This window comes from Thermobia domestica, chromosome 2 (assembly GCF_964235325.1).
Source record: "Thermobia domestica chromosome 2, izTheDome1.hap1.1, whole genome shotgun sequence".
Lineage (NCBI taxonomy): Eukaryota > Metazoa > Arthropoda > Insecta > Zygentoma > Lepismatidae > Thermobia > Thermobia domestica.
In genome coordinates, this window is record NC_137455.1 from 204,944,972 (window position 1) to 204,968,890 (window position 23,919).

The 23,919-nt window shown below is 35.4% G+C and overlaps 1 protein-coding gene across 7 annotated transcripts in view; it reads right to left on the minus strand.

Moving 5' to 3' along the window:
• The window catches only part of LOC145678367 (uncharacterized), a 625,560-nt gene that overhangs the window by 210,722 nt on the left and 390,919 nt on the right, over window positions 1–23,919 (minus strand). The window contains exon 1 of one of the 7 annotated variants that reach the window (XM_081748432.1): window positions 19,585–19,662. The exons of the other annotated variants lie outside the window; for them this stretch is intronic. The gene's annotated coding sequence lies outside the window, so the exon portion shown is untranslated. Of the gene's footprint in view, window positions 1–19,584; window positions 19,663–23,919 lie in introns of those variants that run through there. 7 annotated transcript variants of the gene reach the window in all.

Sequence of the window (23,919 nt, forward strand, 5' to 3'; positions counted from 1 at the left end):
TTCTTTCTATTCTCTCAACATCATGTCTGGAGATGAATGTTCTGACTAATGGGCTACAGCGGCGAAAGACGATATACGCTATCAATATTAATGTTATGGATTTTAACTTAACATATATAGGGCAATAAAATGAAAAACACTATATCGGTATTTTGCCCTCCCCTCCGTTGGAAAAAGTCCTGCGGGCGTAAGTGATTATGATGTTTTTAGTTACTGTATTATATTGTTCTATATACGGAATAAATACTTCTGTGTTTGTATAATAATAAGAACCTTATCTACATTTATTACGGTCCTTGCTTTACGACAGTGAAACATATTCACGTTCAGCGTAATCAGTTTCCATTCTCAAATAATTACAGTGAGAGAAATGAAATAATTCACGCACACATTTAGGACAGAAAAGTGCCCTGCGAACATGTCGTAGTAAAGTCCTGAAGAGTGAAAAGCTCTAGTAGCAGTTGTTAGCAGTTATTAACTTAAAATATAAGACAGTAAATTGAAAAACTGAGAATACGAATATTTTCAGAGAGGACAGTTCGGTGATGCTTTTAATGTATGTCTTTAGTCCCTATACCTACGTTATTTCCCTAGTCAAAATAAAAACTCTTCAAAATTAATCACAATTTCTTATGCAACCATCAATCCGCCACAATTACTGCGCGGTCACATACCCGTCACGGTTATGTAAAGGCACTTTTGGCGACGAGGATACAACAACAAGGCTGCGGAAAGAAAATCTACAGTTGTACAATATATCGTGGCGGACATAAGTCCTTGACCAAATAATGGCGACTGCTTTGGGACCAAATGCAGAGTATGAGAATTAATCCTGCATAGCCCACGTAGTCAATTGTAACATCAAGGCAAGCGCGCGGAGTTTCACTCCGCAATATTTATTTATCTTATTTTAATGTGTATTTTGTTTTGAAGCGATATTAAATTGTTTAATATTTTCTTTGCAATGTTTTCGACAATTGTCCACGTATATTTTACAGCACAAACTTCTTTAACAGTTTTAAGAAAATTAAAATTTTTCTATCCGCGGAGTGTGACTCCACGGCGCCTACTACGGCGGTTTAAGCCTGTCATATCTGTAGTTTGGTATGGAGCAGAAACAAAATTGTGAACCAAAGGTTTAAGAACAATTCCAGTTATTAACATTAACTATGCCAAAGGTTGTTCCCTTATAGGCCCATCATCATAAAAGAAATACGAAAGACGAAAACAAAGAAACGAAGAAAAATACAGTACAACTTCGTAAGTGAAGGCAAAAAAACTTAATGTAAACACACTAAAGAGGAATCATTTACCGCGTAGTGATCGTAGTTCAGTGGTCAAGGCGCGCGATCAGTGACCGTGAGGTCCCCCAGATCGGACTTACGGCCGGCAAGTATTTTTTTATTTTAGAAATTTTGGTACCGATTGATCGCCTATGACACATGTTTTAATATGTTCAGATATTCGAATACTCGGATGTTTCAATACTTGAAGTGCCAAATTTTCAGGAATAATAGTAATAATAAAATAATAGTAATAATTAGCTCGTAGAAGATTGAAACTTAGGAGCTTATCATCACTCAGGTCATACAATTACAAGCAGAAACGCGATATTTCTCAAGAATATTGCGGTTTTGTTTAGTGTTGCCCACGAGAAGAGGAATTTCTGATCTCGTTTCTAAAACAAAACAAACAAAATCGAGATGACAATTAAAATTATACCTTTGGGATGGGACAAGGGAAAGTCAAATTATCGTCTCGCTTTGAAGATTAGAATCCAGAAGAGACGGAAAAGTATTGTAAACATCTCTCGTCTTATCTCTATTCTCGAAATAGTGTACCGGTATGTCCATTCTTTAAATAACAATTGCTCTGTAGACTGAATCTTATACGCTGTTTTGTTACTTCGTATTTTAGAGCTCATTGAACTATGGTCTGTGTAGGTATTTTTTGTAGCAAAGCTTTTATAATTACCTCTGCATATCCTAAAAGTTAATTCCTTATTTGCCTTACTGTTCAGTGATATTCAGTTATTTTTATTACAGTTATTTTCTTAAAACATAGTAGAATACTTTCTACATGAAACTTTAGTGGAACGCTATCGTTTAAAATTTGGGTAGTTGCAGAGGTGTGTCTTGGAGGTAGTTCCGCTTCCTCCCACTTTCTTTATTCCAATATTTCTTTCATTCTCATCATCGACGTCTTCTGTAGCTTAGCCGGCATAACCATTACTTACAAACGAATTTTCTTAGTGCTCTTGTGAGTTCAGTAGCCCTACTTTCTATATAAACAAACCATTGGTGCATTAATCTTGGGAGTTAATGCCCCAAGAAACAGTATCGAAGCACTAACGATTGTACTAGAAGGGATCATTAGTGCTTTCGAATTTTGCGGAAATTTGAGACAATGAAAAATTTCCCATGTCTTTCTTATGGGAGTTTCGTGACATATAATTGGCCATACTGACAATAATAGTGAAGCACTAACGAAACTATTAGTGTTTTCTAGAAACACTAACGATGCACTATCAATTTCTCTAGGTTTCATCGTTAGTGCTTTCTTGGAGACTAAAGATTTTTGCTTGTAGCGTCCAAGCTATTGAAGCACTCATGCTGGGAAAGCACGAACGAAGAAATAACGTTGCACTAAAAGAGATCATTAGAGCTTCTGAATTTGATTAAAATTTGAGCCAATGAAAAATTCCCAATGCATTTCTTACGGGAGTTTCGAGACATGTAATTGGCCATATCTACACCAATAGTGAAGTACTAGCGAAACTATTACTGTTTTCTAGAAGCACAAATGATGGAATAACGGATGGCGCTAATTTTTTCTTTAGTGCTTGAAGTGGGGGCCAGGGAGTATTTACACACTATCATGTTTTGGCCTTACAGCCTGTACAATGAAGCACTAACGTTAGGAGTTAGTGCACTAAGAAGCACTAACGAATAGAACTACTTTTTTCGTTGCTGTTAGAAGTGGGGCAACCTGTACTTAACCCATACCATTGTTTTTGCTCTAGAGGCTACACTAATAGCACTTGCATTAGTGGTTGTCACATTAAGAAACACTAATGATGCACTAAGAGCAGAATTTTTTCATTAGTGCTTGAAGTGGGGGCAGCATAAACTTGATCCCCAAAGATTTTTTTACTTGTAACACCTACACTAATGAAGCACTAGCGTTAGAAGTTGCTGTGCTAAGAAGTACTAATGATGCACTAACGATTGAACTAGAAAAGATCATTCGCGCTCTTGAATTTGGCAGGAAATTGCCACAATTAGAAATTACCCATAACTACACTAACAATGAAGCACTAACGATACACTAACTTAAGAAAATTTTTTTCGTTAGTGCTTAAATTACGGGCCAAATTCACGCTGGCCCGCCAATCATGATTTACTTATAGCACTTACACTAATGAAACACTAACGTTAGTTGTTGATGCACTAAGAGGTACTAATGATGTACTAGAAGATATCATTAGTGTTTTTAAATTTCGCAGGAGTTTGATGCAATCAGAAATTACTCATGTACTTCTTATGGGAGTTTCGTAGCATTTTATTAGCCACTAATACACTAATAGCGAAACACTAAGAAAACTATCAGCGTTTTCCAGAAGAACTAACGATGAAGTAACGAATGGCACTAATTTCTTCGTTAGTGCTTAAAATGGGGGCCAAGTTCACGCTGGCCCTCAAAACGTGTTTTACTTGGTTTCCTCAACGCACTAAAGATAAAATTACATTCAATCATTGATTCGTCTTAGTGCACCAACCCCTAACGTTAGTGCTTCATTAGCGCAGGTGCTACAAGTTCACCGACGTATAATTTCAATACCACCACTATCGGACAAATGGAGGCACGTCCAAGCCCTAACGTAGCACAAAAGCTTGACATTACAAAAGTACTTCAATTAGGGGGAAAAAAGGGGGACCAACTTGACGGACATTAATTTTGTTATACTGGCGTTATTTGAACAACTAGTCCTTGTCCTGAAGTTCCGAACACGTATGCAAAGTCCATTGGTTGTTTCGCTCAATGTAGCAATCCTACTATCGATTCTATTAATTACTTTAAGTTTGCCTCATTTCCGTAATTAGGTGTTTTAGACCTAAGTCATAGATAAACGTTTTTCTTGCACTGAAGTCCTTAACACACACAAAAAGTTTGTCGATTTATTCCCGGGACATCTTGACATATACGAAGAAAATCGAAAAAAGTCATACAAAAGCTATAATGGACATATTTCCTAAATAGCAAGAAGGACTAGAGTTAAGTCCTCTGCATCATTGTCAACAGATTTTCAACCTAACAATGTGAATGATTTAGAATGCTAGGCAAGCATGTGCCTATTTCACGTTTTCTTTTCTTGTATATGAAACATAAAATGAAATGCTTCAGTTATATGTCCCATGATTAACCCATTTTGGCTAAAAGAGACTGATGATTGATTAAAGTGAATGGTTATGAAAGGATATGTAGAATGAGAATGAGGGACAAAATGGAAAAACCTCGAGTTAGTCCATGGACACGATGCTGTTAACCACAAACTCACGTAGCCTGGGACCAAACCAGAAATCATTCCAACAGAGGTAATCACTTCACCAGTGAGTCACCCTTCCCGCTATGAAAGTAACTGAAGAATATTTTAACAGGGAATTCACCCTTTCATTCTTAACACTATAACCTCAAGCAGTAGGGACAACTGAGAAACCTCACAGAAAATATACACCATGCTGTATCAAAACGAACTTAAATCGTGAAACTTATCGGTAAAAATTATTTCAATAAAAGAACTTTGAAGTATGAAGGAAGTTCTCCCATTTACATGTTTATCCTGACCGATTTCTACCACAGCCAATGGCGATAACAGAGTTCCCGTACAGAAAATATACAATATGATTTATCACAATCGAATAATTATTATACAGTTTATACTTGCTTGAAACTTGAAAATGAAAGGAATTGAAATTATTGAGTTTTACGTCCCACGATTATGCCGGCTAGGCTAAATGAGACAGTGATGAGAGATGAATGAAATGGTGGAATGAAGAAAGTGAAAGGCAGCGGGAGAACCCCGAGAAAACCCACACACACGAAGTTTGTTCATCACAAAGTTCACTTGGCTGGGGCTGAAATCGAACCCAGTACCCTTGTCACAAAAGGTGAATACACTACCACTGAGTCACCGCGCCCCCTATCTTATTCTTGCTGGAATGCAACTCCAAATAATATACGTATATTTCGGAAGGCTGAGGGAAGCTACATATTAAGATTTATTAAAAATAGGTAAGTTTTGTGTGAGTTACCGTGTAAAACAATTCGTCAGATGGACAAACACAAATTTCAGTCAAATCAAATAATAGAAAAAAAATAAATTACGATTATGTGAAAAATATAAATTCGGATTGTAAAAATAAAAAAAAAACTATAAATTGTAATTGAAGATTCGCTGTAGAAAACAATGTAAGTGCCACCTTGAAATTACTTTACTTTTTATTTTTTTTTCAATACGTTTAATACATTTATGCCTGAGTTAGATGTTCATACTTCGTTATATGCTAGATTGTATTTCTAAGCAATCGTATTTCCTATTTTGTGACACTTGGGCACAATTTACTATCTGTTGTCACTACTGTTAGAGTATCTATTATTTTTGGCACTTACATTGTTTTCTACAGCGAGTCTTCAATTGTGACTTACATTTCATTTCTTCGTAACTTTGCAAGCATTTAACTGAAAATACTTCTGGATTAATATAAAATGTATTTCTAGTAGTAACACAGATGCAACACTCAATGTACGTATTATGTCACCCGAAAACTAGTGGCACTCGACGGAATAGAGGAAACGAGACAATAAAGAAAAGTCCAAAGAAAACGGACGTTTGGTCACAAGCACGTGTGTTTCGTCATTAATTGTTAAACAGTCGCTAATTGAGATGAAGAGTCGTTGACAAGTTTACAAGGGTGTAAAGCGTCGATGATTCAAACAAGGGGGAGTGATGTTAAAGGTGATGAGTTAGTGTGGAATTAGAGCGGACTTGACCAAGGCAGGGATATAGGAAACACGAGTAGAAGGAGAGATTGTATTGAAATTTGGGGAGGTGCAACAAGGGGTGAGAGAAAGAGGGTTTCCATTCTCGTTTTACTGTGAAGCGTCATCTGGGAACCACTGCGGTTTACAAAGTTTCGAACAGAATTCCTCTTCCTACACCTCCCTTTCCAGTATATATATATATATATATATATATATATATATATATATATATATATATATATATATATATATATAGAGAGAGAGAGAGAGAGAGAGAGAGAGATTGTATAGCTTATCGGGTCTTGAAAAGCCACAACCTCCAAATAAGTTGGCGGTATGCTTCTGTATATGTGCTCCCACTGTATAAATATGCGTCTATATATAATTACACGTCCGTATGGGAGTTTCCCGGAAGGGAGGGGTATGAATTGAGAATAGAAGCCGCATCTTTTTAGCTTTACAAAAAACGAGAGGAACTTGTTGGGTGTAAAGAGGAGAGGGAAAATTTGTAACACCAGAGTTTTCGGTTTCACTAGAAGGATTAGTATGGTGACGCTTAGCTGTACAAGCTACCTAGTCTCAATTTATAGCTATATTGTATTAATCGGTAAAGATTATTGGACAGTGTTTGTTTATAATATGATCTATAATAATAATAATAATAATAATCTCGATAGAACTCCCACGTGGAACATGGTTAGAGTTTTTGCCTTTGTCGTGGAAGAACCAGAATAGGACCTTTTTAAGGATACGTGTAGTTAGAATTTCACGTTTCTAAGGAACATGTGGCAGTTAATGTTAAGTAGTAATTCCATATTTATATTGCCCCGGTGTTTACAAAGACCATCAAAGTATGAAGAAGAATTCAGCCTCGAGTTTCGTGAATATTAATATGGAATGAACCAGAGGTAAAAGTGAGGATTAACGCAGGGGGTCAGTTTGCCCACTTCCAAAAAATATCTATGGCGTCCCTCTACTTCCTAAAAGATTACAATGAGCAAAGATAAGCACGAGGGACAGTGTGATGTCATGCGTCCCCCTACCTTTACAGATCCACTCTCACCCCTGAGCACGCGTTATATTGTCATCTTAAAATTATTAAGTACAAGGCCACCTCTCTTGGCAAAGAAGCGAATTCATAGGCTTGATTTTAACGGTTGATTAGGTACCGGTACCTTTCGGAAAGTAAATTAAGGAATTTGGGTAGTTCTCACGATCATATGTTTCTTTGAAAGTAACACGATAAGAATTTGTATATGAAGCACACTTAAGATTTTCTAGTTTGAGTCAGATGTATCAACAATTTATACTTATTAACATGAAATTCATACTATAAAAAAGTTTCCTGACAAGTGAGTAGAAGTTCCATTGTGTATAGCTTTACTTTCTTTCTATCATAAAATAAAACACTCTTTAATAACTAGATTACAGTTGTAAACCATTTGAATTGTCAGAACTATTACTTTTGGAACAAAAACAGTCCCTCCGTAAATATCGTTCACACACTTTATAAAATGTAATTATGCACAGTTGTTCTGGACAGATGACAACTAATCACAAAATGGTGGAAAATTTCTCTACATACAATAAATGTGTTATTCTTGAATCTCCCCAGTGCTCCACGTCCTCCCATGACTCTTAACGTTTCCCCACTTTTCTGACATGACCCCCTTCAATTCAAGTAGTGGCTATCTTTAAGGTTAATCAATACTTTTCTCTTCTTTTGTGTTAATATCTCCCCTTGAGCCGCAACCCACAATGAATAAAAATCATTCTTTTAGTAGATTACTAGCATCAACTACCTGATTCGCTGCGTTAAATTAAGGAAAAATAGTAATATGTTTCGTTAGTCAGTCACTTTAAACTATTACTAAACCGCTCTTTGATATCGGTCATTTTCGATGACTTTTACATATCTTTCCCATCCCATGTTGCTGGGCACGACATCGGAAATGTCATTGTTCATCTCAGCGACCCAGAAAACTATAAATTTGACATTAATATTGGTCATTTCAATCATTTTTATATGTCTCCCCGTAGTGATGGGCAGTGGAAATATTCCCGGTGGGAAGGAATTTAGAAATGGGAATATTCCCGGGTTTTTTCCCTGGCCTATAAATTCCTGGGAAGGAATTTATTTCCATTTCTTTACTTTATCTTCCAAATTATAAGGAAAATGTGACTAGTTACTTTATTTTAATATATTATTATTTACTTTTAGGTTTTAAAGAATTTTGAGGTCAAAAAATTTAAAATTATTTGACGGTACTTTATATAACTAATAATATGATTTTTTAAATTCCATTTCCATTTGCACTAAAAAGTAAGGTAATTGTTTAGAATTGGGGGGCACACTAGCAAAAAGTAGGATGATTTACGGAAGAAATGAGTTGATAGTGATGTTCAAGTAGTCAAGAAAGTATCGAACACATTTTTTTTAGGGCAGTAGGGGATTTATACAAAATGGAAAGGTAAGTGGAAGTGATTTATGTGAGAAAAGAAAGTGAATTGTTTGTAACGAAGATAGAAAACAACGTGCCATGCGGGGCTCTAACCCTCCTTCATTCGCTAACGCTCGCTCTGCAACTCTGTCTGAATTTAATGCTGGTAATGTAATTTAACGTATGAAACCATAAATCAACCGCATCGGAATAGAATATCGCACAAAAGTAGGTGCAAAAGCTGGCCGCCAATGCTAAAGAACAGCCAAAATTAGCGAAGTACTAATTTACAAATGACGAAAAGGAACCATTTTGTAAAGTAATTAGAATTACGTAGAAATAGAGATGAAGTACTATTAATAAATCCTGAACCACCACTAGTAATAGACAGTAGCGTAGCGTGGTATTCTGAAATGGGGATGCCAAAGTTAGTCACTTATCTGATACAATACAATGCAATACAATACATGTTCAATGTGTATTCTCCCTAACAAATGAAAAGATTCACTATGCAGCAAATGTTTCGATGACTCATGTTTTATAGCTTTCTTTATGGAATTACCCAAATCAGAAATACCGCTTGAACGCCACTCCGAGTCCTTTGCCGCAAACATAATGCAGACGAAACATAACATTTTATTACCTACAGAACACCCAGAAAGCCAAGAAAACCTATCATACCACGAAGACTGAAATATTCGTGAATGATTGCTAGCTGTCGTTTTTATGGAAAGCTTTGGGGTAGGTCATCTCCCTTTCAGGAAGCAACGGTGCTCGTAAGTCAACCGCGATATGGGAGTTGTTAACAAAAAATCAATTAAATTTATGTCTGATAGTGTTATCGTAGACATCATTTGCTAAAAGTTAGTAAGTTACTCTACCTTATTGCAGCCGAACACTTTCCACAGCTTTGTCTGTTAGTTATAAATGTAATTTTCTTCATACTACAGTAAAACAATAAAACAAATATTCATTTCAAATCACAACGCAAAAGAAACTCTCTACCGCCAATTTGTCTTTACCACCAACGATCAGTTTTGTTAATCAAAAGCATAAATCTAGTACAGAACGCAAGGGCATAGCCAGGGAGAAGTGAGCCAATAATTTATCACAAAAAAAAAAAAAAGATTGTAAAGCAATGTTCATGAAATAACTTTCAGAAGCTTTATATTTAGCACGGCATAATTTGCAACCATCCCAAACGATCACAGAACACAAATAAAAAATTAATAACAAGCATTGTACGGTGAGTCTGCTCATTAAGGCCCGCAACCAGCCATCAAAGTTTTGGGGAGAGCCGTAAATATGCTAGGGGGTCCAATCGTCACAATTGTAGATCTCTTTTATCAATAACTACTCATAATAATTTGGGGGCCAAAACATTTAGAAGGCCAGGCCCCCCTAATTGCACGCCTGGCGGGGCATACAGAAGCAAATGCTTAGATTACGTTAGAAGCCAGCCAATAAGCGATTGTCTCAGCTCCTTTTCTGTCACTATCATTGTGACGAGAAAACCCGGCCTGACTTTGTGTATGAATATTGTTTACAGTACAGTTCCCTTTAATGGCATCCCTAGAAATTTGTCATCTTGGGTCTGGACCTCAGGTTCCCGTTCGTTAATATGGGCCTGAATGTATATATGCAAATAGATGCAAATAGATGCAAATAAATGTAAGATGCAAATAGAAAACACTTAAAACAACTCTGGAGGCCTATTTCTGTGTCTACTTCATTGTCAGATATCCAGATACGGAAGAGCCCAAGTAAACTTTGCGAAGGGCGGGGGGTGCTAGCTCTCTTGGCCTACCAGATCGGTGAACGTGATTCTACAGAATGCATTATATTTATGCTTTTGTATTTGAGACCTCTTAAAGGGTTTCTGGGTACATCCTGGGACATGATCAGGTGAGTCATTTAGGGGGGGGGGGCAGGGAGGGCAATTGTCCCCCCCTGAGTTTGAGTTTTACATACATTTTATCAATAGAAAAGTAGTAAATCAATGAAAGGCGCGAAATTTTACTTATATCAAGGGGTCTTGACCCTCCCCAAGCAAAATCTGAAATGACGCTCCTAGACATGATAAGTATTTGTGTGTAGATTATTAGTTTGCCTTTAATTACGATTACAATTACGATGCATTTAATTACGATTAAAGCATAACTATTTTTATATTATCACTTACATAAGCGACATGCTTCATAATGGCGTTGAACTATTTCTGTTTTGTTCTATTTCTTTGACAGCGCTCGTGTGTTCTATGCAGAAACCATAGCTTAGTTCAAAAGAAATAGAATTGGCAATACTTGAGCATACGCCAGCTTATATCTAAAGCAAATGTTGGGTTGCAAGGGATGACGGGGAGTAGGAAAAGAAGTAGTTGGGCATGCGCGTTCGACAGAAAGCAGACGAAAACCCCGATGCTTGCAGTAGGCCTGGATGTCCAAGGAATATAGCATATCACAAGAGGAAAGACAGAAAATGTTCATCTGAGTGATGCGCATGCGTAGGTTCCGCTTGCCATAGTAAGGCGATAGAGCACATCTAGAAGATTGTAGTGGAAATAACTGTGGTATTTATAAGCAAACAATTTATACATATGATAAAATACGTACTTTTTCTTATTAACAGGGGATGCCGGGCATACAGGCGTTCCCTTACGCTACGCCGTTGGTAATAGACTTTGGTCTGTCTCCTCTCTCTGACTCGAATTTCTGAAGTACTCGGACTTCTTTTACATGTGAATTAACGTATGGAATTTCGAGAAATAGGTAGAATGAAAGGTGGTGTATGGCAATGTTACGTGCTAAAATATAAAGATAAGTAAGTATCTTGCAAATTTTGTGAACATAAATATGTATGCGCAAATGTTGATATATTGGTGAGACATGTATCTTCTAGCATTTACCCAATCTAATTTGTTTATAACATTTATAAATTTAATGTGTTTATAATATCATTAATAGAGTGGAGTTGAGCAAATCCACTTACATATAAATTTAAACTGTTACTATATAATTTACTATATAATTTTTTCACACATATTTAATTGATAGAACATATTGTAAATAAATATACATTTATGCGTACTCTCTAAATATAATAAAGTGTTAATAAAGTAACATAGTACCGTTGAGAATATACATTTTAAAGAATCCTCTGTGGACAACAGTAATCATATGCTGTGATATAAAAATTAATTCAACTTTCAAATCATAATATAGGAAAAGAACGCAATTTTCTTTCTGATTGAACATAAATTCCCGGATAAATTCCCATTTTATCACTTTCTGTAATTTTCGATCACTTTTGAATGTCTCTCTCCTCCCCCACCATTAAGTTACACTGTCAAAGTGATATGACATAAACCATCTCAGATTTAAACTTCATCTAGGTTGTAAATTTGATCGAGGTCGGTCCAGTGGTTCAAGAGTTAAGTTTTATTTATTTGTATATATCTCCCACAACTATCCCTCTCCCCTAAGTTCTCCCATCGAAGTGAATATCTAGAAACACTACCAGGTCAGAACCGCATCTACGTCAGAAATTTTATTGAGATCGGTTGGGTGGTTCCATAGATTAACAGCCACAAACATAGTCACTTTCAATTTTATAATATAGATTATTAAATATTTATATCCTGCTCCTTCCCTCCAATCTCGAATGAAGTACAATATAATGCTTGAGTTTTAGTAGAATTCACCAGATCTTTGTGGCACTTGGAAAGAAAAAAATAAGAAATCAAATTTGCCAGCAGCACCTACAAATCAATCACTACTTCTCTCAGAAAACTTTAATCATTCTCAGAGAGAGAGAGTATGAACTATTTTCGGCGAATTACTGTTAGATGAAAAAAAAAACTAAATAAAATTTTAAATGAAGAAATAAATTGGATTAATATTTTGTTCCCTCCCCAAACTACACATGACGCTGAGCATGAAAAACGGGAAACTTATGAGAGTTATCTAATACCACAGGGGTTCCCCTGAATCCTTGATAATTCGCATACTACCTGTGGATATTTTCTACCGTTAACAGAGGAGCTCTTTCCTTCACTTCCACTACGAAAGTTACACAACAAATGAACTACAGTGCATATTTTATTATTTTTAATAAAATTTATCCCGACATGACAGTGCTTCGGAATCAAGTTAGAGAAAATGTTCGAAGTGATGCATTTATAACACCTTTCTCCCCCCAAATCAAACATTATCATCCATACTCACAAGAGACTATATTAAGTAATTCCAATGCATTGTTCTTAGTTTCACATGAAATTGTAAAGTAACTTTAGAGGGAAAATCAAATTTGTTGGGACACTTTTGTCCCCACAAAAAATTACTCATGATGCTCTGCGAATCATAGTAAATATTTAGGCGTACCTCCTCTGAGCACCGCTGTATCTCGCCAAATATTAAACTGAATTCATATTGAGTCAATTATCGACTATAAGGCAGATTTTATAATCTTGGCTGTTCGTGTTTTGCAATTACTAGAAAGTATTTTAATCCACTTTTAAGTTTAGCGTTCCACAATTATGCTCTGATTCTAAGAGAGACAGTGGTGATGAGGCTGGTGATAATAAGTAATAAAGAATATGTGGGGAAACGGGAGAATCACAAAAAAAAAAAAAAAAAAAAAAAAACACGTACCATGTGTTTGACCACTACGAAGCTTACTGCGCGTAGGCTGGGACTGAGCCACTTTTAATCCTGTACGTGGTGAAGACGTCATGATTTTAATGTGTATATGTAAAGAAACCTTTTAACAAAATGTGGCTTCTGTATTTGGTTGGAGAAAAAAAAAAAGACTTGTATTTGGAATATCGTAACGAAGATATATTTCTTTGGTTTTTGAGGTATTGTAATTCAAGATCTCAACTCACTGAGACATTTGCATTACCTTACTCGGTCACTAACTCGAATAGTAATTAAGATTCTACTTCCATAATAACTCTTATTTCCAATATTCTTGTAATTCTAAATAATAAAACATGTGAAATTTAATTTAAAAAACAAGATATCTATCTTTTAAATATCGAACTATCAGCTAGAGAATTATTAACTATAGTTTGGACTCAAATTATGTTATATTCGTGTGCAGGAATTGGCTTACGTAACGAAATATTTATATCGTGAAATCTAACGAAATATTTATATATCTAAATCCCTTTTTTATGGTGAAATTTTGAAACAATATTATAAACCAAAAAGGTCTATCAAGCTGTGCCTTTTATACTAAAATATTTCAGAATGTACATATCAATATATTAGTCCTCAAGAAAATGTGTTTCAGATCAACATTGTCAAATACATTATATATAAATAATTCATTAAATACTTTGTACTACGTACTACTACAGAATACCAAAATTAATACAGGAAATTACAGCATGAGTAATGGACTCGAGAGACAAACGAAAACTAAAATAGAGAATAGAAGGAAGCAAAAACATTTTCATTTAAGACAATCCAGAGGGATGAAAAATATTTTTTTCGTCCTATGTACGTTTTTTTTTTTTTTTTTTTTTCTGAATTTGCTCTGGCTCTGGTCCGTGGAGGTTTCTTCAAATACCCAGCCATTATTTAAAATTCAAATGAGGATTTAAACCTGACAGAGGTACCACAAAATTTTGCAAATTAGGAGAGAACTCGTTTGAAGAAGGAACGAGCAGTATGTTACATCAATTTATGAATTATTCTCCTTTGTTTGCTTCTTTTTACTGCAAACCTCTTTGTTTCTTTATACTTTTCATTCTTCAGTTAATTTTAGATATACGACCGAGGCGTAGTAAGGTTGTGAATATTCTACGTATATAAACAGTGAATTATTCTTCCATTATACTATTTTCTTAGTCATTCCTATATTATTTTCTTTCAATTCAATTTTCCATGATAAAAGGCTTCTCCGTTGGTAAAATCTTTCTGGAATGGTCAAGAGGAGTTATATAACATGGTCACTTTATTTCTTATTGTCTGTATTATAAACGTAGGTTTTGTAGATTTTCAAATTCAATACTGGTTTTAAAACTAGGATATTAAAAAGCTATATTATAGGTTTAACGGGAAATAATAATAATAATAATAATAATAATAATAATAATAATAATAATAATAATAATAATAATAATAATAATAATAATAATAATAATAATAATAATAATAATAATAATAATAATAATAATAATAATAATAATTATTATTATTATTATTATTATTATTATTATTATTATTATTATTATTATTATTAGTGGTGGTGGTGGTGGTAGTAGTTGCTTGAAAAATATAAAATATAGATCGAATATTGCAAAATTATTAATGAAGCATTGTGCTTAACAACTCAATGTATTCTTGTATTTCATTTCATTTTATTCTTCAATTATTACTCGTCTGATTTTTCTCTGCATGTGGCGAAGTTGGGAACTAACTTTCTTGTTTACAAGTGCTAGGACCAACATGGCAGGGTCGCCAGGACCAGAGGTACTAGTTTCTTGAGATTTCTTTTATGGTCAGGTTTTCGAGAAAATCAAAAGAATATGATCAGAAATATTTTCATTCAGTATCGCTTAACACTATGTTGATGGTGCCAGCAGGAGAATACAATAGGGAAATTATGTGCATGTTGTACTCTATAAGGGAAATGGGGGTGTTTAACGGCGAAAGATCTAGCTGAGGCATAACGCCTGTTACTTTGTAGGAAGACGTCCTGGCAGCCCTGTAAAGGAATACAGAAAACCGTTCCAGGCTTCCCTCTCACCACTCTCTTTGCCCAGTGCCAAAATATAAACACAACTAGGGGTGGCCGGATCCGGATCTGGCCAGATCCGAAGACCCGGATCTGATTGGGTCCGGATCTCGGATCTGGATCCGTATCTCGAATCTCGGACCTGGATCCGGCTTTCGGATCTGGGTCCGGATCTCGGATTTCGGATCTCGGATCTTGATTCTTATCCAAACCCACATCCCACCCAAATTGTGATAAACTTGAATATCAAAAATTCGCCGAAAGTAATTTCACGAAGTTCTGACAGTGAAGAAGAAAACAGAAAATTAAGACGAATATTGACAACTCTATTTGTCTCCTTCATCTACACTAAATATCAAATGCTTGCCTTACTAAAAAATAATCTGATTTGATCCGGATGAGAGTTCGAATGTCGAATCTAGGTCCACCTGGTTGCAGGACCGAGAAGAAATACACACATATTTATATTTGAAACCAGAATACAAAACTCGAATATTTAAAATTCCTCAATAAACCTATTTCATTGACAGTTAAGAAAACAAACACTTAAGACAAGTATTGACTAGTTTTTACGTATATTTATCTTGCTCAGTCTGCTCAAAATATCAAATGTATACCTTACAATTAGATTTAACAATTATTTAGTAAATCACAATATGAGCACCGAGAATAAACTATGAATTTTGGTGCCCCTCATTTAGATTTGAAATTTCGGACTCATTCATAGAATCAGGCTGAAAGATAAATATTTGAGATCTGGAAACCGAAACAAGTGCTAGTACCAAGATCGTAGCCGTTTGTACCTAGGTAATGTGAGCGCAACGCAGTTGCACTAATTCCCCATGTACTTTGGGGAACACGAGAAACTAAAAACAGATAAATATTCTTTTTCAGGGGCAAGTCGCGCTTTAACATGACTTTTCATGAGAGTTGTGTTCAAATACAAAAACTGTAATGGCAACTTGTTTGAAATAAATTCCTTTTCTTTTTTAGCTAAAGTTAGGTACTTTCAGATTGAATAAAAATTAGCAACGCATATTTCACTGATTAAAGTGCTGGTTCTTATGGAAGCTTTCACACTGAACCGAAGATTTCCTCATGTGGGTATCGGATTCATCTTGCTGAAAGATGTGTTTTAGCAGGAGGTCGGCCAAGATTCTTTTGGACTTAGCCTGTAGACTGCTTCTGGTCTCAATTATTCCCATATAACAAGACTAACCACATACGAAGTTGGTTCGAAATGATTTAAATTATCACTAATTGACCTTAAGGGGATAATGGCAATTTAAATATTCGTAAATCAGAAGAAATGTAAAAGTTAAGCGTTAAAATAAATCCGATAATTCCTAATGCGACCTAATGATAGCAATAAAACTCCTTATGTAATATTTTCAAAGCTAAGATTAACAATTATGTTCTTGAAGAGGGTTTATGACAACAGAATATTATAAATCCAATTATCATACGTAGTACCTCTGACAGCCCGGCATTTCACATCATCATCGCCCTTCATCCTGACAAGTGGGCAATTCACTTACCCACAATGACTTTTCAGGCGTTCCAGTGACATCAATATCTCGGTTTGGGATCATGCTTCGGTGAACCTTGACTATCACCATCAGCAGCTATTAGAGAATCAGAACTTATTTCTGTATTAGATAATGTGTGTAACTATAGCTTTTCGTCTATAGAAGACGGAGAGCGTGCCTTCTGTCCCCGTAGTCATGGGTTCAATTTCCGGAGAGGCACTCAACAATTTCGATGTTGACCCAGCATCGTGAGGACAATTAGGGAGTTATCTTAAATAAGAGGTAGCGGACTCCTGTCTAGAAAGCCGGCATTAGGTACTTCGGGTGTCGATGCGTTGACTACACATCCCCACTTTCAACGTAAGCCCGCTGGTAGGAACCAAAGGACTGTCGTGCCAAGAATTTAGTTTGTTTTAATTATCATAAATGCCTTCATTATTATTAAATTTTATCCAATATTTTCTTTTCAACTTGTTTGCGAAACTCAGAGCTAGCTACTTGTTTTCTTTTTAATTCATGTTCATAGTTAGCACAACTAATCACTAAGGAAAAACAATCTTTTCAATAAAATTCGCCTTCCGTCTTTCGTTGCTCTAAGTTTAGTTATTTTTAGTTTTTTTTTTTTTTTTTAAGTTGAAGGGCGGTTTATCATTTTCCCCTCGCTTTCCCTATTTTTTTCTAGTTTTACCTATGTTTCTTTGCATGGTCATTGCGCCTATACGCACGTGCTTAGTGTGTTCGTTTACAAAAGCGGGCCATTTTCCTGCCACTATAGAAAATAAGAGTGCACTGTATCAGAGAAATATTAATTGACGTATGTAAGTGAATATATCTGTGACGAAGCAATAATTACTCAGTTTTTGCATTGTACATAGTTTCCTCATCCTCATTAATCTCTTCACCCCCGCTTCCTGACTTCCAGTTTTAGTATTCTTTCTTGCTGGGGGACTGATGTCTCATGTAGGCTTATTAACTATAATATCAGCAATAAAGAAAGTACGGTTTAATTTGCACAAATTGTGAAACATTACGTTAATTAATTAATAATAATAATAATACGGAGCGATCTTAGGCTACTTGTTAGGATTCTTGCTTCGCAATTGGATAATATCGGGTTCGAATTCGGAGACCAGCCATCCTGACTAAGGATTTTCGAGGGTTGTTCCTCAGTTATACTGGGCAAATGCTAGGTTAGTACCTTGATCTAAGGCTTTGGAGACCTTCCTTCCATTCCTTTTCCAATGTTTTAATCTGTTGATTACTAAAGTGTAAAGTGGCCTCTGAGGATGTATCTGGTAGCTTATAGTAAATAAACAATAACGACGTAATATATCTTCACGAAACGTGTGGGTTAATTTAGCTACAGCCTTACAGTCGCAATAGATAGCTAGAGTTTAAATATCAATTTCCTGACTTTTAAATACTATTTTCATATTGTTTCAGCTTTCAATTTTTTCATGTATGTTCCCACCGAGAATTGAACCTGAGATTACATGAACAAATGCGAATAAGTTAAATATTTTTGAACACTTTAATATACAAAACACAAAACGTTTTAATGATACGATGCATGGATATGTTTTGGTTACGTCCTGCAATGTATGATTAAAGAAACCTGGAGGGTGAAGAAAAATAACAGAAATCTCTTTTATATTTACTCCTCCAACAAACTCCCGACCTCAGAAGGGCAAGCCATAAGTTAGGTAATAAAGTCATACAACGAACACAACCATATCGCTCTCCAGGAAATTCTCGTGTGTGTGTTTAAAAATCTACTGTTGTTCCACGCCAACCAGTCTATATTTTTTGTTCTATATACCTTCGAAGTGAAAGATATTCATTATTACATTTGTTGATGGTTGAACTCTAGCTAGTCAGAAACTACTATTAATAAAGGGTTTGTTCTGTCTAGTATTCCTGCGATTAGAAGGGCCTTATCTAAAAGATATTTCATTTGTATATGAGAAAAGAAGAAAGTTTATTTTCTAAGAATAAAATAAATATTTTCAATGTGAAGGTAACATTAAGTTTCGAAGAGGAGCTAAACAGAAGAATTTGTTACCATTTACATCAGTTTTCAGACAGTTCACTATACTCCGAAATGGGAAGAAATCAAACTTGGAAACATTTTACTAAAGAGACTTCGACAGAAAGTGCAACATGTAAATATTGCAAGGTTAAAATAAAATAAAGAACAAAGGTAGCACAAACGTGTTATGAAAACATTTAAAAGCAAAGCAACCTACTATATCAGTGAATCCGAAAAAAGTGTTAACGAATTCTAGATATTCAATTTTACCATCACAATTTCAGATGTAGGTTTGGATGCGAATCAAGATCCGAGATCCGGATCTAGGTCCGGATCCGGCAAGATCCTGATCCGGATCCGAAAATTTTTGGCCACCCCTAAACACAACAGCAGCGCCACTACAATCAAATGCAGAGACTCATACGACGGGTTATACTTTTAGATACAAAACAGAGGCAAAGGAAGGTTAAGAATATTTTACGTATATAAATAGAAAATTATTTTTCCATGATGGTATTTTCTTAGTTATTTATGTTATTTTCTTTTACTTCAATTTTCCACGATAAAAGGCATCTGCGTTGGAGACTGCGTCTTTCACCAAGTGGTTGAACTAGATACCTCATACAACTTACCTTACTTGTTCACACAGAAGTATTTATGGTTCCACTCTTTCTTTTGTATGTCTCAACTGGTGACTAAATAATTGAAAGTCAGGAGAAATTATCCATATTTCAAGTTATATTCCCGCTACAAAGAAATACACATGAGTTAATTTGTTAACTAACAAATTATGTGTACCTACTTCTTTATATGGTTTGCATATGAACTAGCCTTTCTCCTCAAAGATCAAGCTTAACACTACTATCATTCAAGTGAAGACTAAGCTAGTTTCTCTTGCGAGACTGCTCTATATAAGGCTGGGGTCGTACTCTGTCACGTGATCTGTGACGTATTCGTGACGTTAAGTGGCGACAAGAATCAAGCTAGGGGAGCCGCAGAGCTTGCGGAAGACATTTCCCGCGCCTAGTGAAATACGGAGATTTTACCACTTTGTAAATTCTATGGAAAGAGGATAATAGCACAAAACTTTCGGATGAAAGAAACGAAATAGGAAAAAAAATATAAATAATTTCTTAGTTTGGAGTACGTTAACTTTACAATATTCGCCCAGATCACCACATTTAGTTACATTTCTATTATTAAAAATAAGATGCAAAATACTGGGGACGGGGATCACTTCCTTCCTTCAGCTATCTAAGCAATTATATTTGTATCTTGGTGACAGGGAGGTAGCCAGTGGATAGTTCATGGGGTGTAGATTCCTCCGAAAATTAAGGTGAAACGAAAAAATGCTACCTATAAATAGCATTTTTCACACTAACTTTAGAAGTTGCAACAGTCTACTCCCCCCTGACACACGCACGAACACCGAAATGAATTAACTAACGGAATAAATGTCAAACGAGTAAATAAGAAGTAATTAACAAATCCCTAAAAAGGTAATTTGCGTAAGAAATTTGAATCGGCTTGCTATATTTACAAAAAAAAAAAAAAAAAAAAAAATGCATAAGGTTAAAACTATTCTACTAAAAGACAAGTTTTTCTCTTTTTTGCGAGAAATATAAAATGAAGAACTTACCCTCTCCTGCGACGCTATATCGATACGTTAAGCTTCATTGTGTGACTACTTCACTAACTTTTTCATTTTCTTTTGTTGAGCGTGACTTGGTGAACTAACGTTGTTTATACGCCTAATCCTAATAATAGTTCTTAATCTTATAAATCTTTCGATTACACTAAGAGGCACATGTGGTATCTTGCGCGATATCAATTCGGATAGGGTTTTCACAACTTTTGCCCTTTGATGAAATGATGTTGAACCATGAAACTTCAAAAATTCTCTGTTCATGAGCATCACATCTTCATAAAATTTATTCGACGGGTGCACAAGACTACCTCTAGAGAAACGATAACCATGAAACTTTTCCATCTATTGTTTTCTTGTCCTCTGAGCATAATTCTGGATATTTTTTTACCTTATTTGAAAGCTATATATCCAGCTATATACAACAAACCTTCGTTTGACGTGTTTATGTTCTCATCACTATTTTACTCCAGCGTTTCGTGTACAGAGTTCGGATGAAGCCCTCCATATTCAATTGTATAATTACTACTTGAACATTCACCAGTTTTAAGTTCGAGGTTCTCAACTATACTCTGTGATTCTTTCGATAGTGATACATAAAACTCGGAGGAAACATACGGCTCGTCACTCTCTTCACTCACATTCAAATTTGAACTTACAGCGGAAACATTGCAACTTAAAATTAGCTTTCTTAATCGATACTTAACTTCAACTAGTGTAGGATGATCATACTGTCCACCAGCAAAGCGCAGCTGCGAAAAGAGATTCTCTAAGCAATCCTAGTTAAGTCTACTCGTTAATATATATTGTATACCATATTTACTTTTGACATATTCGAATAAAGATATTAAAGATTTAATAGATATTGCAATACCTTCCTAAAATGGCAAAATATTTTTGCTTCCTACTTGTCTTATACCCAAGGTAAGATTTAGCATTTGCGACAAAATACTTAATTGGGATTGAATAGAATTTCCAAAAGCACTTCTTAAGGGCTTTCTAAAATCGAAAGGTAGGCGCGAATTAAAAACATCAAAAAAATTTATCTATAACTAATATGAAGTTCGATAATGTTTCTTCCTTTGGATACACATACCGCACTGCCTTTGCAACACTTTCGGAAAAAAGTTCTGTTGCATATTTCACGCACTGTCTGTCTGTTCCATGAACGTTAATATGAATGTCACGAAGCTTGGGACATATTTTATTTTCATTACAGTCATATTTCGAAAGAGCTACTAATGGGAATTTTGAAATTATCACTACTGATGGTGATACGTAGCCTTCATCTAAGAAATGATTCCTTAATAACTTAATAATGTGAGGAATATCGGCAAAAAAGAATATATTCCTTTCGGTGTCGAAAGGATTGCGATATTACGTGCTACTCATTGTTATCCCTAACTCTTTCCAAAGACGCCTATTTGATCCTCCAAGATCTGATACTGTAGCAACCACAGTATACCCTATTTCTTCTAGAGCTTGGACAATTGTGTCAATGTTTTTGTAAACCTAATATCAAAATGAAAATATATTAGTTGTTTGCATTTACTCACTAATCCTCGAACCATCACCACTAACACCTGTTTAGAAGGTTCACATACAGTATCAGTCCGTTTGTCATAACAAGCTTTTTGGAGAATGTTCATTTCATCAAACGAGATCACACACAATTTTTCTGAAACAGATAGACCTTCACCTTTGGCCTTCAATATGCATATGATTTGCTTCAGAAGACCTGGTTCACATTTTATTGAACGAAACCAAGGCGAATGGTACTTACACTCGGCAGTGGAAAATGGCACTTTCTTTGACAAAGTTCAAAGAGACAAACACATTGTCATATCTACTTGTTGCCACTTAGTTCTCGTTTACTGATTGAGTAGGCAATCAATTTGGCTATCAGTGAATGACGTTTGTAAAATTCTTCGAACTTCACTCGCAACGAATCTGCGCTGCCTACTGGGATTTATTTTTTTTTACGCAAATTCGAAATTTCAGCTTGATAAGCTCTGTTGCGCCTTTTTTTCGGTTTCTGGTTGATTCTTTAAATTATTTAGCTGTGCACGTAATTCTTCGTTTTCTTTTACTAAGTTATTTTGGAGAACATTATCATTATCATATATATTATCACTCAGTACACTTTTACACTTCTTCTTAGGAGATGATGGTGATTCTTGTAGTATGCTTGCTATTTGTCGTTCCCTCTTTCTTACTAACTGTCGATCACCTCGTTCTGATTTTTGGAGAGAAAAATTAGACGGTAAACTTATTTTGGGGACTGCATCTTCTTTAAAACGTTTTCTGGGAGGGAGGCCTAATAATTCATGTTCCAAGTCACGCTCATAATCATCACTACAAAAATGTGTAGAACAAATTCTACTATTTTCGGGCTTAAAACTGTCTTTTCGTTTGCACCTCACTGTCCACACCGCAGAGACCGTAGAATCCTTTGGGAAACGATGAAAAATAATGTCTTTATTGCAACTTCTGCTGTTGTTCTTAAAAGTTGAAACAACACACTCAGACGGCATTTTCTTTATATATTAGACATGCACTCACTATCAGCATTAACACATGAATATGTGATAATAATGAAAAAATACACACAACAAAACATAGCTCACAACACAATCACAAAACAAACTAATTTCTAACAGAAATGCTTCTCAAATTCTTCTTTTCAGCCACACATGTTTCCCATTATTTTGTATTTGTGTATATGTGTGTGTTTATCCCTTTAGTTCTCGCCATGTGACGTCATAGTTTGACCACTGCTTCCACGGAAAAAAAGAGGCGTGTCTGACCCTAGCCTTATATAGAGTAGTCTTGTTTCTCTTGTGCCTGATGGTGAAATGAAATGAAATGAAAATGTCTTTATTGAAGCGGGCGAGGTTCAGCCATGGCTGCTCTACCACCTAACCCTTGTCAAAAGAATACAATACAAAACATTACACATCAAAAGGAACAGTAAAAAGAAACTTAAAAAAATACAAGTAAAAGAATAAATCAGGAAATAAACAAGTGACATATGCAATAAAAAGTATCGATATTGTTGGATTTAGCTAAGTTCTTACATAAAAGTGTACACGTCGTAAGTGCCAGAGGCCAGTCGCTGGGATTTCATCAAATGTGATTTTAATGAATTTCGAAATGAATTAAATGACTTTATTTCCGTGAGAGCTTTTGGTATCGCATTCCATACTCTCGGACCTGCTCTAGAAAATGATCCTTGCACTATCTTCAGTTTAAGTCTTTGTACATTGAATTTCTCTCTGTTACGCGTAACGTGAGAGTGAATTTGCGACCGCTTTGTAAATTTACAATATAAATATTGTGGGGATTGAGTTTTAAGGATTTTATATATCAGACAACTATAGCGTAGGTATCTTCTTCTCGACATTGTTAAAATGTCGTTTCTATTTAGCACTGGTAGGATATGTTCCGATTTCTTTAAGTTAAAGGCAAACCTAATGCACGAGTTCTGTATTT